This window comes from Fragaria vesca, linkage group LG3 (assembly GCF_000184155.1).
Source record: "Fragaria vesca subsp. vesca linkage group LG3, FraVesHawaii_1.0, whole genome shotgun sequence".
NCBI lineage: Eukaryota > Viridiplantae > Streptophyta > Magnoliopsida > Rosales > Rosaceae > Fragaria > Fragaria vesca.
Window position 1 is genome coordinate 45,890 of NC_020493.1, and position 13,455 is coordinate 59,344.

General features: G+C 41.3%; 1 pseudogene across 1 annotated transcript; it reads right to left on the minus strand.

Annotated features, from left to right (window-relative positions):
- Nucleotides 1-570: 570 nt before the first annotated feature.
- On the minus strand, nucleotides 571-8,073 carry LOC101312812 (annotated as a pseudogene). Its single transcript, XR_184341.1, has 13 exons — nucleotides 7,242-8,073; nucleotides 6,895-7,151; nucleotides 6,568-6,778; nucleotides 6,221-6,458; nucleotides 5,950-6,104; nucleotides 5,529-5,848; nucleotides 2,403-3,222; nucleotides 2,174-2,336; nucleotides 1,953-2,083; nucleotides 1,635-1,845; nucleotides 1,285-1,522; nucleotides 1,033-1,183; nucleotides 571-906 (listed from the first exon to the last, which is right to left on the minus strand). The product of XR_184341.1 is annotated as an uncharacterized LOC101312812 (transcript).
- Between the last annotated feature and the right edge of the window lie 5,382 nt (nucleotides 8,074-13,455).

The following is a 13,455-nucleotide window of genomic DNA, read 5'->3' on the forward strand; positions in this document are numbered from 1 at the left end:
ACAAGATACTGAAACTCAGAAAAAAGAGAAATTTCATCTGAACTTTCCAAAACCTAACAACGGTCGTATTCGTCAAGGAATAAATTCCAGTGACATCCCCACAACAAACATAGATCGATTGACAGAAATGCATGCATGATTTTCTTTTGATCTGGAAATGCATGGCATAATGTACACCTTGTTTACTGATTCTAAGGTTTTAACTTGCTGATAGCGAGATCAATAAGACTCCAGCGCGATCTTCGACATGTTCATATACTGTTATAATTTGAAACAAAATGGTTCGTCTTGAGGTAAAGACGCAGTGCAGCCGTGCAGAATAGGTAGATAAGCAATTACATTGCACTGTAGGCCTGCTAGATGGATGAGCAGCAAGTAATCCAATATATGGTTACATTTTTGTTCTTTTTGTTTTTTTTATTGAATACAAGATAGTTTCATAAATGTCCAAAGCTGGAAATTTCATACATCAAAAGCGCAAACTTAAGCATCAGAAAACTTAGACTCGAAGCCAACACTATGAAGGTGTCATCCCTTCTCAACAGTTTGTTGTGCTAGATATTACTCACATTATCGAGGGAATAATTCAGTAATTGAAACTTCATTAACAGAATATGAGACTGAGCTGCTAGTGGGTTTATCTGATGCTCCCGTGGCTACTGATGGCATGTTCAAATCTCCTTTACTATGCAGGAAAAACGCTGGCTTTTCAGGCAATGGCATACTGATAGAGTAACTGCTTAGCATGAGAACTATGGTTTGCATTGTAGGTCTCTCCTCTGGATCTTCCTGAACACACAGTAAACCAATATGGATACATCTGGTTACTTCATTTCTTGCATAAGAACCTCTCAGACTTGAATCCAACAATTCTTCAGGCGTCCCATCCCTCCAATGTTTCCAAGCCTGCAATTTTTTTGTATGAGCCCTCAAGATGTTGCAACCATTCGAATGTAATAATAATCATTAACATAATATACTTAAAAATGCATGAAATTAATTAAAATGTCTAATTTATAGTCTTGAACTCACATAGGTCAAGAGATCTTCACCACGGTCTGATTGATAGAAACTAGTGTTTTTCTTGCCTGTTACAATCTCTAAGATTAAGACACCAAGACTATACACATCAGACTTCACTGAGAACTGTCCATGCATTGCATACTCTGGAGACATATAACCACTTTAAACCAACAGCATCCATAAAAAAATGTTAGTACAAATATGGTGTGAGAATATTGGTATCACTTGCATATACAGAAATACACAAAGTTCTGCACTTACTAAGTTCCGACAATCATTCTAGTGCATCCTTGAGTTTGATCAACTCCAAATATTCTTGCCATCCCAAAATCTGATACTTTTGGGTTCATTTCTCCATCTAACAATATGTTGCTTGCTTTGAGATCGCGATGTATGATTTTAAGCCGAGAATCTTGATGGAGATAGAGAATCCCTCTAGCAATCCCGCCTATAATCTTGTATCTGGTTGACCAATCCAACTTCACTTGAATGTCTGAGTCTGCTTCCATGTTTGTCAGAAGAAAGTATACAGTTAGAATAAGTAAATCAATTCGCTTAAAGAACAGCTATTCAATTTCCCTATGAAGATTAACATCTTACAAGGCACATACCGAATAAAAAGTGGTCAAGGCTTTTGTTCTGCACAAATTCATAGATAAGTATCTTTTCTTCTCCTTCAGAGCAAAATCCCAGTAGCCTCACTAAATTTCTGTGCTGAAGTTTGGCCACCAAAACTACCTCATTCTTAAACTCCTTGACACCTTGCCCGGAGCTTCTAGATAACCTCTTCACTGCTACTTCTTGTCCATTAGGAAGTGTTCCCTGAAAATTAAGATAGAAACAAGCAAGTATCTAATCGCTTAACCGTCTTGAACTCTCTCATACATATTCTATATGCAGCATATTTACGGATCAAACGTCATAATTACCTTGTAAACCTCTCCAAAGCCACCTTCCCCTAATCTGTTACTAACAGAGAACTGGTTTGTGGCTGCTTCAATTGTAGCAAAATCAAACTGCAATGACTCCACAGTAGTAATTTCACTAATTTCACTGCCCCCTACAGCATCAACAAATAGCCAATTAATAATAGGCACATATGCTTTAAGACTTGAACTGTACAAGAGCAAAGAAAAAACATGCATGTTACCATTTTGTCCTTGCAAAGCATCATACTCTTTTCTTGTCTTTCTTCTTAGCAAAAAGCAGCCTACCAAGAAAAGCACTATGGCAATTGGAACAACAATGGCCACTATGATTAAGGATGAGATTTGGTCATTTCCTGCATAGATTCAATATCAAGGTTTATGTAACTGTATAAATTAAAAAGAGCAACTACATAATATAAGCCCTGCTTCTAACTTCCAAAATCTCACTACTGAACCTGGAGGTGGGGGAGGAAGAATCAGAGGCCGTGGCGGTGGTGAAGGTGTGGCTGCTTCAGTTGTATAAAATGGATAAACTTCATATCGGACATTACAACTAGGATATAAAACGTTACCACCTTGCTTTCCATTACAACAACCTGGAAGTTGCGCCACAGCTCCTCGAAGACATGTTTCACAACTTGTGCTTGATAGGTCCGGTGTGCACTGCACAAGGCTGTACAACTTCTGAAACCCTGTGAAATCTGCTTCTTTCGTCGCATACTTTTTAGCACCGGACGGTGCATTTGAGGCCAGATCCACCAAACCATTGACTGTTTCTCCAAGCAGCTGCATAAAGCGGGTAGGGTCAGAGATATTCCCAATGTTCCACATGGAAACTCGAGGAGCTTCGTCCATTCTGTTCAAGAAGGACTGGTTTGTGTAGCGCAGCATGCACTCGTCGTACCATATTATCGCAATCTTTCCCAAGGGACAGAACGTTTGGACACCATCTTTGGCTATAGTAGCAACACATTCTTGGCACAACTCAGGGGTGAGATCTCCACGGCATAGGAAAGAACCGTAAACTACTTCTGTGGTGGAGTTTAGCACGCCAGCTCTAGTGTAGTAGAATCCAATATCTCGTGTGGCGTTGGATGTGAGAGAAGAAAGGAGGAGATTGAGATTAGACTGGTAGGAGCTGTTGGGAGTGAAACTGGTTGTGTTTAAACAGAAATGAGACCGGTAAGTTGGTGCTTGAGCTTCAATGCAAACGCCAAGGAAGCCAAGAATGGGGAGCACTACAAAGGCAATGAACAGATTAGAAGACATTCTGATAACTATTTCGTTTCTGATGATCACTTCCTCTTACATATGTACAAAAGAAAGGTATAGCTGCCCTGCTTGAGATGTTGCTATAAATTGGCAGGAATTGTGAGGCTATATTCATCTCAGTCTTCAGTCAATTTTGGAAAAAGACTCCATTAAGAGTCGTGTTATACTTGGTACTTTTTCTGCGTTATTACTTAGAACTTTACTTTTCTCACAAGATTCATGCCGCATATAATGGTGTATTCTGATGAGATTCTTGATCTGAAGTATATATGTGGTTATATGTTTACTGTCTTAATACGAGCAAATGTTGGTAGCATCTTCAACAACTTGTACGTATTTCATTTCATCTATATTTCATACAAACAACTATAGCGACAACAGAAGGTTGTATCAGTCACAATGCTAGGCTAAGAAAGCTTAAAGTGGCGAGGAGCACAACTGCACAAGGTTCATGAACACACTGAAAGAAGGGCATTCTGAATTTCTGATCACTTCACTATTCCCTTGACCACTTTTTACTATGTATTAGAAAGATTCAATTAATGTAGTTGAATTTAGGCCATAAGTGATTATCAATAGCTATAAATTGACAGGAGTGGTGACTTGTTACTTGGTTAGGTTGCGGTCGTCTCAGTTTATGGTCAATATTTGTCCTTACTTAAGACTAGAACGAAGAAGCTCCTATCAAGGTTTGATTTCTGGAAATCAAGATAATGAAAAATAAGTTGCTGTGGGTGCAGGACAAACTGTGTTCGTGATTGGTTTACTCTTCCTCTTATTAAAAGTATCTTTGATACAGTATATGTTCTGTATTAAGTACTTTTTATCATACCTTTCTCAAATATTAAATACTTTTCTCACCTTCTGATTACTATGATGTGTTGAGATATATATCCCACATCGGGAATAATAGGATTTTGCATGTGGTTTATAAGAGTTTGGGCCACTCCATCCATTGTCAATTGGTTTTGGATGTGAACCTCAGACTACTTTATCATGGTATCAGAGCGGGTTACCCACGTCCACGTGTGAAACCCAAAGGCCACACAAACTCTACGTCACCCAAAATGTTGTCAACGTATTAGGCTTGAAGATTCGCCACACGTGCAGAGGCGTGTTGAGATATATATCCCACATCGGGAATAATGGAACCTTGCCTGTGGTTTATAAGGGTTTGGGCCACTCCACCCATTGCCAATTGGTTTTTGGACGGGGACCCCATAGGGTTTGGGCCATTCGCCACACGTGCAGGGGCGTGTTGAGATATATATCCCACATCGGGAATAATGGAACCTTGCCTGTGGTTTATAAAGGTTTGTGCCACTCCATCCATTGCCAATTGGTTTTGGACGAGACCCTATAGGGTTTGGGCCACTCTATCCATTACCAATTGGTTTTGGACGGGACCCCGTACTACTTTATCAAGATGATCACTATGTGTAAGAAAGATTCAGCTGCCATATACTCTTTCCTCTTTCTAAGAGCATCTTTGATACGTGTTATGTATTAGGTGAGATAAAGTTACAGACCCAACAAAGACAACAAAAGAAAATCAAGTTACAGACCCAACAAAGACAACAAAAGAAACCTAAAAAGGCCCAAATCAGAAGCAAACCCTACAGAGAGACTAAGGTAGATCAGAGAGGAACAGCAGCCGCCACCCGCCGTCGCGGCCGTAACTGCCACCACACGCCTGTAAGAGAAAATTGTTCCGATGGCCAAAACCGATCCCGATCTGAAATAGCCAATCCACATCGAAACAGAGCTCGAGAACAAACCCAAATCTACATTGAAACTCACCACCACATAGCCAGCAGATGAGACGCTGCCGGCACCGTCGCAGACAACCAAGTAAAGAAAAGGACAGAAGTGTCGATGCATGCATCAAAGACGCCGTTCGATCTCTGTACACCTCTATTTCACACTTACAGGGTATAGATATGAGAAAGCAGACAAGAAGTTTTGATGAGACTCGCAGAGATTGGAGTTGGAGTTTTCATAGAGAGAACATGAGGCTAGATCTGGAGGAGGGAAGAAGAAAACATGGAATTGCAAGAGAAAAGGACAGACTCCGCCGCCGGAAAACCGGATGGAGATGTCGGAAAGACGGACAAGGCCGTCAGAGGGACAGACAACGCCTTCAGGCAGGCGGACGGAGCCGCCAAGGGAAGGAGCACGCCGCCGACGCTCAACGAAGCCTCCAGGAAGAGAAAGTCTACCCTCTCTGTTTTCCCTTCTCTCTCTACCCTCTCTGTTTTTTTTTTGGTGACCCTACTTACTGCTAGTTAGCTTTAACGAGGGTACAATTCAGAATTTGATGCTTCATTAACTGAACAAGCTGAATTGCTAGAGTGTTGGTTTAATGGTTGAGATGTTAATGATGGCATCCTCATTTCTTCTGTACTATGTAGGAAAAATGCTGGCTTTTGAGGCAATGGCATAGTTACCGAGTAACTGCTTAGCATGAGAACTACGGTTTGCATTGTAGGTCTCTTCTCTGGATCTTCTTGGACACACAGTAAAGCAATATGGATACATCTGATTACTTCATTTCTTGAATAAGAACGTCTTAGATTTCGATCCAGCAACTCTTCTGGCGTCCCATCCCTCCAATGGTTCCAAGCCTAGAATTTTTTCATTTCATGAATCCATTAGAATGTAAGAAACTTGCAATCTTGAAAAAATTATTTACTTGCTCAGATATCTGAATTCAACTTATACTCACATAGGTCAAGAGGTATTCGCCACGTTCGGATTGAAAGCTAGTGTTCTTCTCGCTGGTTACAATCTCTAAGATCAAGACACCAAGACTGTACACATCAGATTTCACCGAGAACTGTCCGTGCATTACGTACTCTGTACTCTGGAGGCATGTAACCACTTAAATCGGCAGCATCAATAAAGCGATATGTTAGTACTTAATTAGCAGAGACATAGTATAATACCAGTGATATCAATTATATATGAAGACAATCAATGCAAATTCTTGTACTTACTAAGTTCCAACAATCCTTCTGGTATTTTCTTGAGTTTGATCACCTCCAAATATTCTTGCCATGCCAAAATCTGCTATTTTGGGGTTCATTTCCCCATCTAGCAATATGTTGCTTGCTTTGAGATCGCGATGTATGATTTTAAGTCTAGAATCTTGATGGAGATAGAGAATCCCTCTAGCAATCCCACTGATAATCTTGTATCTGCTTGACCAATCTAGCTTGCCTCGATTGTCCGAGTCTGTTTCCATGTATGTCAGCAAAAAGGTTATCAGGTTGCAATAAGTAAATCAAAATCATAGCATATATGAAGATTATACTTCTTACAAGTTTACAAGGCATGCACATACCGAATAAGAAGTGGTCAAGGCTTTTGTTCTTCACAAGTTCATAAACAAGCATCTTTTCTTCTCCTTCAGAGCAAAACCCCAGCAGCCTCACTAGGTTTCTGTGCTCAAGCTTGGCCACCAAAACAACCTCATTCTTAAACTCCATGTGACCTTGCCCGGAGCTTTTAGATAGCCTCTTCACAGCTATCTCTTGCCCATTACGTAGTGTGCCCTGAAAATTAATGTAGTAACCAATATAGCACTCTTTTATATATGAGTTCACATACCCCATTTTAATTAATTTCTCTTTTCAAATTCATCATGTTCACGAATTCAAATCACAGTTACCTTGTAGACCTCTCCAAAGCCACCTCCGCCTAACTTGTTATTAACAGAGAACCGGTTTGTGGCTGCTTCTATGGTAGCCAAGTCAAACTGCAAAGACTCTAAAGTAGTAATTTCATGCATGTTACCATTTTGCTCTTGTACAGCATCATACTTCTTCCTTGTCTTTCTTTTTAAGAAAAAACAGCCCACTAAGAAAAGAACTATGGCAATTGGAACAACAATGGCCACTATGGTTAAGGATGAGATTTGGTCATTTCCTGCATAGAGTAAATATTAAGATTAATGCAACTATAGAAGTGAGACAAAACATGTTACATAAGCTAGGTCCTGCTATATATTCATTTTACCTTGATCAGGTCTCGTTACTGTACCAGGAGGAGGGGGAGGTAGAAGCAGTGATGGTGGTGATGGCGCTGGTGGAGGTGTGGCAGCTTGAAGTCTATAAAATGGATAAATTTCATATCGAACATTACAACTAGGATATAAAACTCTAACACCTTGCTTTCCGGTACAACAACCTGAAAGTTGCGCAATAGCTCTTCGAAGACATGTATCACAACTTGTGCTTGATAGGTCTGGTGTGCACTGCACAAGGCTGTACAACTTCTGAAACTCTGAAATTTTCTTCTTTCTTCGCATACTTTTTAGCACCCGAGGGTGCATTTGAAGCCAGAGCCACCAAACCATTGATTGTTTCTGAGTAAAGCGGGTAGGGTCAGAGATATTCCGACTGTTCCCCTTGAAAAATCGAGGCTCTTCGTCCATTCTGTTCAAGAAGGACTGGTTTGTGTAGTGCAACATGCACTCGTCGTACCATATTATCACAATTTTTCCAAAGGGACAGAACCTTGGGACACCATCTATGGCTATAGTAGCAACACATCCTTGGCACATCTCAGGGGTGAGATCTCCACGGCATAGGAAAGAACCGTAAACTACTTCTGTGGTGGAGTCTAGCACGCCAGCTCTAGTGTAGTAGAATCCAATATCTCGTGTGGCGTTGGATGTGAGAGAAGAAAGGAGGAGATTGAGATTAGACTGGTAGGAGCTGTTGGGAGTGAAAATGGTTGTCTTTGAACAGACATGATACCGGTAAGTTGGTGCTTGAGCTTCAATGCAAACGCCAAGGAAGCCAAGAATGGGGAGCACTACAAAGGCAATGAACAGATTAGAAGACATTCTGATAACTATTTCGTTTCTGATGATCACTTATTGGCAGGAATTGTGAGGCTATATTCATCTCAGTCTTCAGTCAACTTCGGAAAAAGACTCCATTAAGAGTCGTGTAATATATGGTAATCAAGTCTGTAGGAAAGTTATTGATGAAATGTGGTCTGAACTTTGACCACAGTTCTGGAGAAAATGCATCTCCGTACTTGGTACTTTTTCTGCGTTATTACTTAGAACTTCACTTTTCTCACAAGATTCATGCCGCATATAATGGTGTATTCTGATATGAGATTCTTGATCTGAAGTATATATGTGGTTATTTGTTTACTGTCTTAATACGAGCAAACGTTGGTAGCTAGCATCTTCAACAACTTGTACGTATTTCATTTCATCTATTGCATACAAACAACTATAGCGACAACAGAAGGTTGTATCAGTCACAATGCTAGGCTAAGGAAGCTTAAAGTGGCGAGGAGCACAACTGCACAAGGTTCATGAACACATTGAAAGAAGGGCATTCTGAATTTCTGATCACTTCACTATTCCCTTGACCACTTTTTACTATGTATTAGAAAGAGATGTAACATAGCTATAAATTGACTGGAGTGGTGACTTGTTACTTGGTTAGGTTGCGGTCGTCTCAGTTTATGGTCAATATTTGTCCTTATGTAAGACTAGAACGAAGAAGCTCCTATCAAGGTTTGATTTCTGGAAATCAAGATAAATGAAAAATAAGTTGCTGAGGGTGCAGGACAAACTGTGTTCTTGATTGGTTTACTCTTCCTCTTTTTTTCTTTTTTTTTTGGCTGAAAGATGAGTGAGAGATGAATGACCCCCTAACACTTTTATGTATTAAAAAAGAAAAGAGAAAAACATCAAGAGAGGGGGATTAGACCAAAACCTCTCATAACCAAATAACAATGAAACAAAACTATGAAAACTGACCCCATAATTAAGGTCACTACTACAATATAACAAAATAAAATGAGAAGGTGAATCCCACCAAACCAGCTGTGTTAATGACGTACCGTGATTAGCTAGAGCATCTGCAACCTTATTCCCTTCACGAAAAATATGGGAAGATCGAAAGGTCATCTCCGATATGCAACGTAAACAATTAAGCCAACGGACACGTAAATGCCAAGGTACAAGCAAAGGAGACCGTAGATAGTCTAACACAAGAGACGAGTCAACCTCGAACCAAACTTAAAAGCATCTTTGATACAGTATATATATATATATATATATATATATATATATATATATGTTTCTGTATTAAAGTGAGATAAACCAAACTTAACGAATTATGTACTTTTTATCATACTTGTAGTCGGTAGTTGAGAACTACCTTCCCCGCCTATAGACCAGTCATGAAACTTGTAGACGGGCATCCAGGCTACCTCGCCATAATGAAATATCATCCGTGCCGCATCGGGAATGTGTTCCTCCAAGCTCTACAAGCGGACACCATGATAATAGTTATGTATAGTTTGTCCCACATTGGAAACATGTAAAAGGAGGGAACCTTCCTTAGTTATAAAAGGAAGGCTTCCCATATGTAGAAATGATCTAAAAAGGGACTGAATCTCTCTCTCGATCCCAAAGGCCTATTGGCCATGATAGTAGAACCTTAAGTGGACGTAGCCATGTTCTCCGATGCCATGGTGAACCACTATATGTCCTTGTCTCTTGCTCATGATTGTCTATTGTTCGTATTCCACCGTGATTCTACATAGTCCCCGGGAGTATGCAGAAACATTTGGCGATGTCTGGGAATCATTACGAAAAGTCACGTTGCTCTGCCTCCGGGAGACAGTTTATTCAAATCCATGAGAGCAATAGGTCCAATGGGAGGTGCACAAGCCCAGTAAAAGGCTAGCTAGTCAGCGGGCCAGCAGGTGCCCGACCAGGTCCAACAATTATCTGGCCCAAATATGTCAACGGGTCCAATTAAGCAGAAACGTCCGGGAGTTGTGTTCTACCAATTGCCAATGCATCGCTGAAGGTCCAGCAATGCCATCGCTCTCCACCCGCCTCCAGCCATCGCTCGGGGATGACATCCGGGACCCGGAGTTTAGTTATGCCGGTCGGGAACTTCGCCGGTGACAACCCACTCCTCCCGCTGCCCGCTCCGGATTCGTTGAGCTCTTCAGGCGGTAGCTCGGGCAGGCACCGCCTATCGGCCGGTATGACGATAAAAAGGACGAGCTAAGGGCACTCTTGTAGGGTCACCATGAGGATTGATGAAGCAACCAGCCGACCAGTCGGGATCACCTCCACCGCTTGAGTCCAGCCCGATTAGTTCTCCCGGGCCAAGCTCATCCATCGCCGGTCGAGAGTGATGCGTCGAGAGCCACCTGGTAGCGCCCGAGATCCACCGACAACGTCGATCAATTGCCCGGCCGGGATGGGCACTGCTGAAGCAGCTCGGTCTAGACACATCTGGTCTCACCTGCAAATTAACATGGCACATGGGTTCAACTCGGTCGAATTCCTCTCCGGCTAAAGAGAGAAGAGGGAGTTGGTCTGATCTTGGTGTTGATCTGGACACCCAACGTCTACTCTGGGCACCCGCACTGATATGGGGAGAGCCTGGTATAAACAGCAAGAAAGATGAATTCAATAGCATGGATGTTCGGTTGAAAGTGAAAGATAAGTCCGAGTGGAGAAGCCATCAAAGGGGGACTAAGGTTCAAAAAGTGGTCTTGTATCTGCAGACACCGGCACACGAATAAAAAAGGGTGCCGCTAGATGTACCTATCAAATTTCTAAGTAAACCCAGCAAGCTATTTACACCCAGCAAAATCATAAAATCTCTAAGTGCACCTAGCGACTTTTCAAAAATGCCCTCCCTTTGTTAAAAGTTAAACCAGCAAAACTAATCGATTTCCTTCCTTTTTCTCTTTTAACACCTAACCAAATCTGTCTCTTGTTTCCCTCGTTCATTTTACTTCAGCCTTGTCTCCATCTGTTGCTCCTTCTTCCATCTTAATTCGTCTTCTTCTTTAGTTGTCCGTCATCACATCATCATAGTTTCTGCAGATGTTGCTCAGATTGTGATCGGTATCATAGGTAATTAGGTATGGTTAAGAGTAATTTGGTATGTATTACAATTGGAATTAATCTTGTAAGATGGTTAACCATTAAACCCACATCTGATAAAACCCAAAGCTCACTGATACAATCTACTTCAGGCTCACGCATCCCTCGCCGCTGGCACGCCGAAATCCAGACCCTATCGAACTGGATGGTCAGCCAAGTCCAGAGCTCAAACCAGATGTTCTGAAAAAATAAAACGTAATACCCGAAAGGCAGAGAACTGAAAATTTAGATAGCAACATAATTGATGATGTGTTATATATAAACACACATTGTGTGTATACTTAATTTTGATTATGGGTTCTGGTTAAAGGTTTGCTCGGATCAACAATGTTTTCAAGTTGTACTGCTGGGTACATTAGAAAATACTGGGTTCAAGAGTGTCATGGTTTGTTTTGTTATTGTTTTAATTATCATGACTGTTATTGTCATTTTACATGAGGATGAAATTATCTTTATCTATAAAATTGTTTTGCTGGGTCTACTTAGAAGTTTGTTGGGTACATCTAGCAGCACCTATAAAAAAAAAAGAAGGAAATTCTTTGCAGCAGTGAGAAGTCGGTAACCATCGGGTCCCGGTGGCTTTCACAACATAAGGGGAAAGAGAGTAGGCAAAAAAACAAAAAACAAAAAAAAGGAAGAAAGAAAGAACTAAAGGAGAGAGAAACCTATACAACACGGGTAAGGCAACATGATTCTATTCTACGGGATTCTAACATGAAGGTGTCCACACTATTGAACCTCTTGAGTGCACCCATTCAGCAGCTTACTACAAAGATAAGTCCTTCGTTTTATTATCTTTTGTCGAAAGTTTAAAGCATGTTTCACGTATAAGTTTGTGGAAGTATGCATGCTCGTGATGACACTATGGTATCTGATATGAGTTTAGGGAAGTATGCATGCAGGTTATGGCATCTTACTATTATAACACCAATGCGGCACATATATCTTTATTTATGTGTTATTGGCATTTGATCGAGAGATTGGCATTTGACCGAGAGATTGGCATTCGACGTTCAGTATTTGCACAATTGCATGAACCATTGTGCTTTTTGATAATTATTATGCCATAACAAATACTCGGTTGGCCCCATATTGTGTTGATCAAACTATGCAAACGGCTAATCGATCATTTGTTCATTGTGAAGGAAACGTGAAAACACCTCGCCCAACCGAGTAAGTTTGGAAGCCGGGGGTCGGGAGGGACATTTGTTCATTGTGAAGGTACAACAATCCTCGCCCGGCCGAGTAAGTTTTGAAGCCGGGAGTCAGGAGGGGCATTTTTTTTTATCTTGTTGCAGCGGACTTGAAGACTACGGTGAATATCAAGAAAAGCAAGACCCGTTCAACACACGTCCTGAGTACGGACTTGGGGGATTGGGACTGGGACCGGGTATCCGTTGATAAATGACTGGTCTATGGGCATTTTATGTATCAAGTCCCCACTCGATCAAGACGTGTCTCGAACGGGAACTTGGGGGGACTTGTAGTCGGTAGTTGAGAACTACCTTCCCCGCCCATAGACCAGTCATGAAACTTGTAGACCGACATCCAGGCTACCTTGCCATGATGAAATATCATCCGTGTCATATCGGGAAGGTGTTCCTCCAAGCTCTACAAAAGGACATCATGATAATAGTTATGTATAGTTTGTCCCACATTGGAAACATGTAAAAGGAGGGAACCTTCCTTAGTTATAAAAGGAAGGTTTCCCATATGTAGAAATGATCTAAAAAGGGACTGAATCTCTCTCCCGATCCCAAAGGCCTATTGGCCATGATAGTAGAACCTTAAGTGGACGTAGTCATGTCCTCCGATGGCATGGTGAACCACTATATGTCCTTTTCTTTTGCTCATGACTGTCTATTGTTCGTATTCCACCGTGATTCTACATAGTCCCCGGGATTATGCAGAAACAATACTTTTATCAAATATTAAATACTTTTCTCACCTTCTGATTACTATTCTCTGTTAGATGATCACCTTTTACTATGTATAAGAAAGATTCAGCGAAAATTAGAAGCCGTGGAAGCCGCCGCGACGCCGGCCACCCCAAGCTGGAGCTTTGTGACCAACAAGAAGTTCATAGGCAGATGAAGGCATGTTCCGGCAAAAGGGGCGAGAGTGACGGTGTGGATAATGCCTTGGGCGCGAAGGTAAATGCGGATTGGGTGAATGAGGGAGTTAGTGAAAAGGTCAGGCAGTGAGAACATGAGATAGGTGGTGAGCCATTGAGGTAATTTTCGGGACTCGGACAACATACGTAAGAATGTTCGATATGTTAAACCAAAG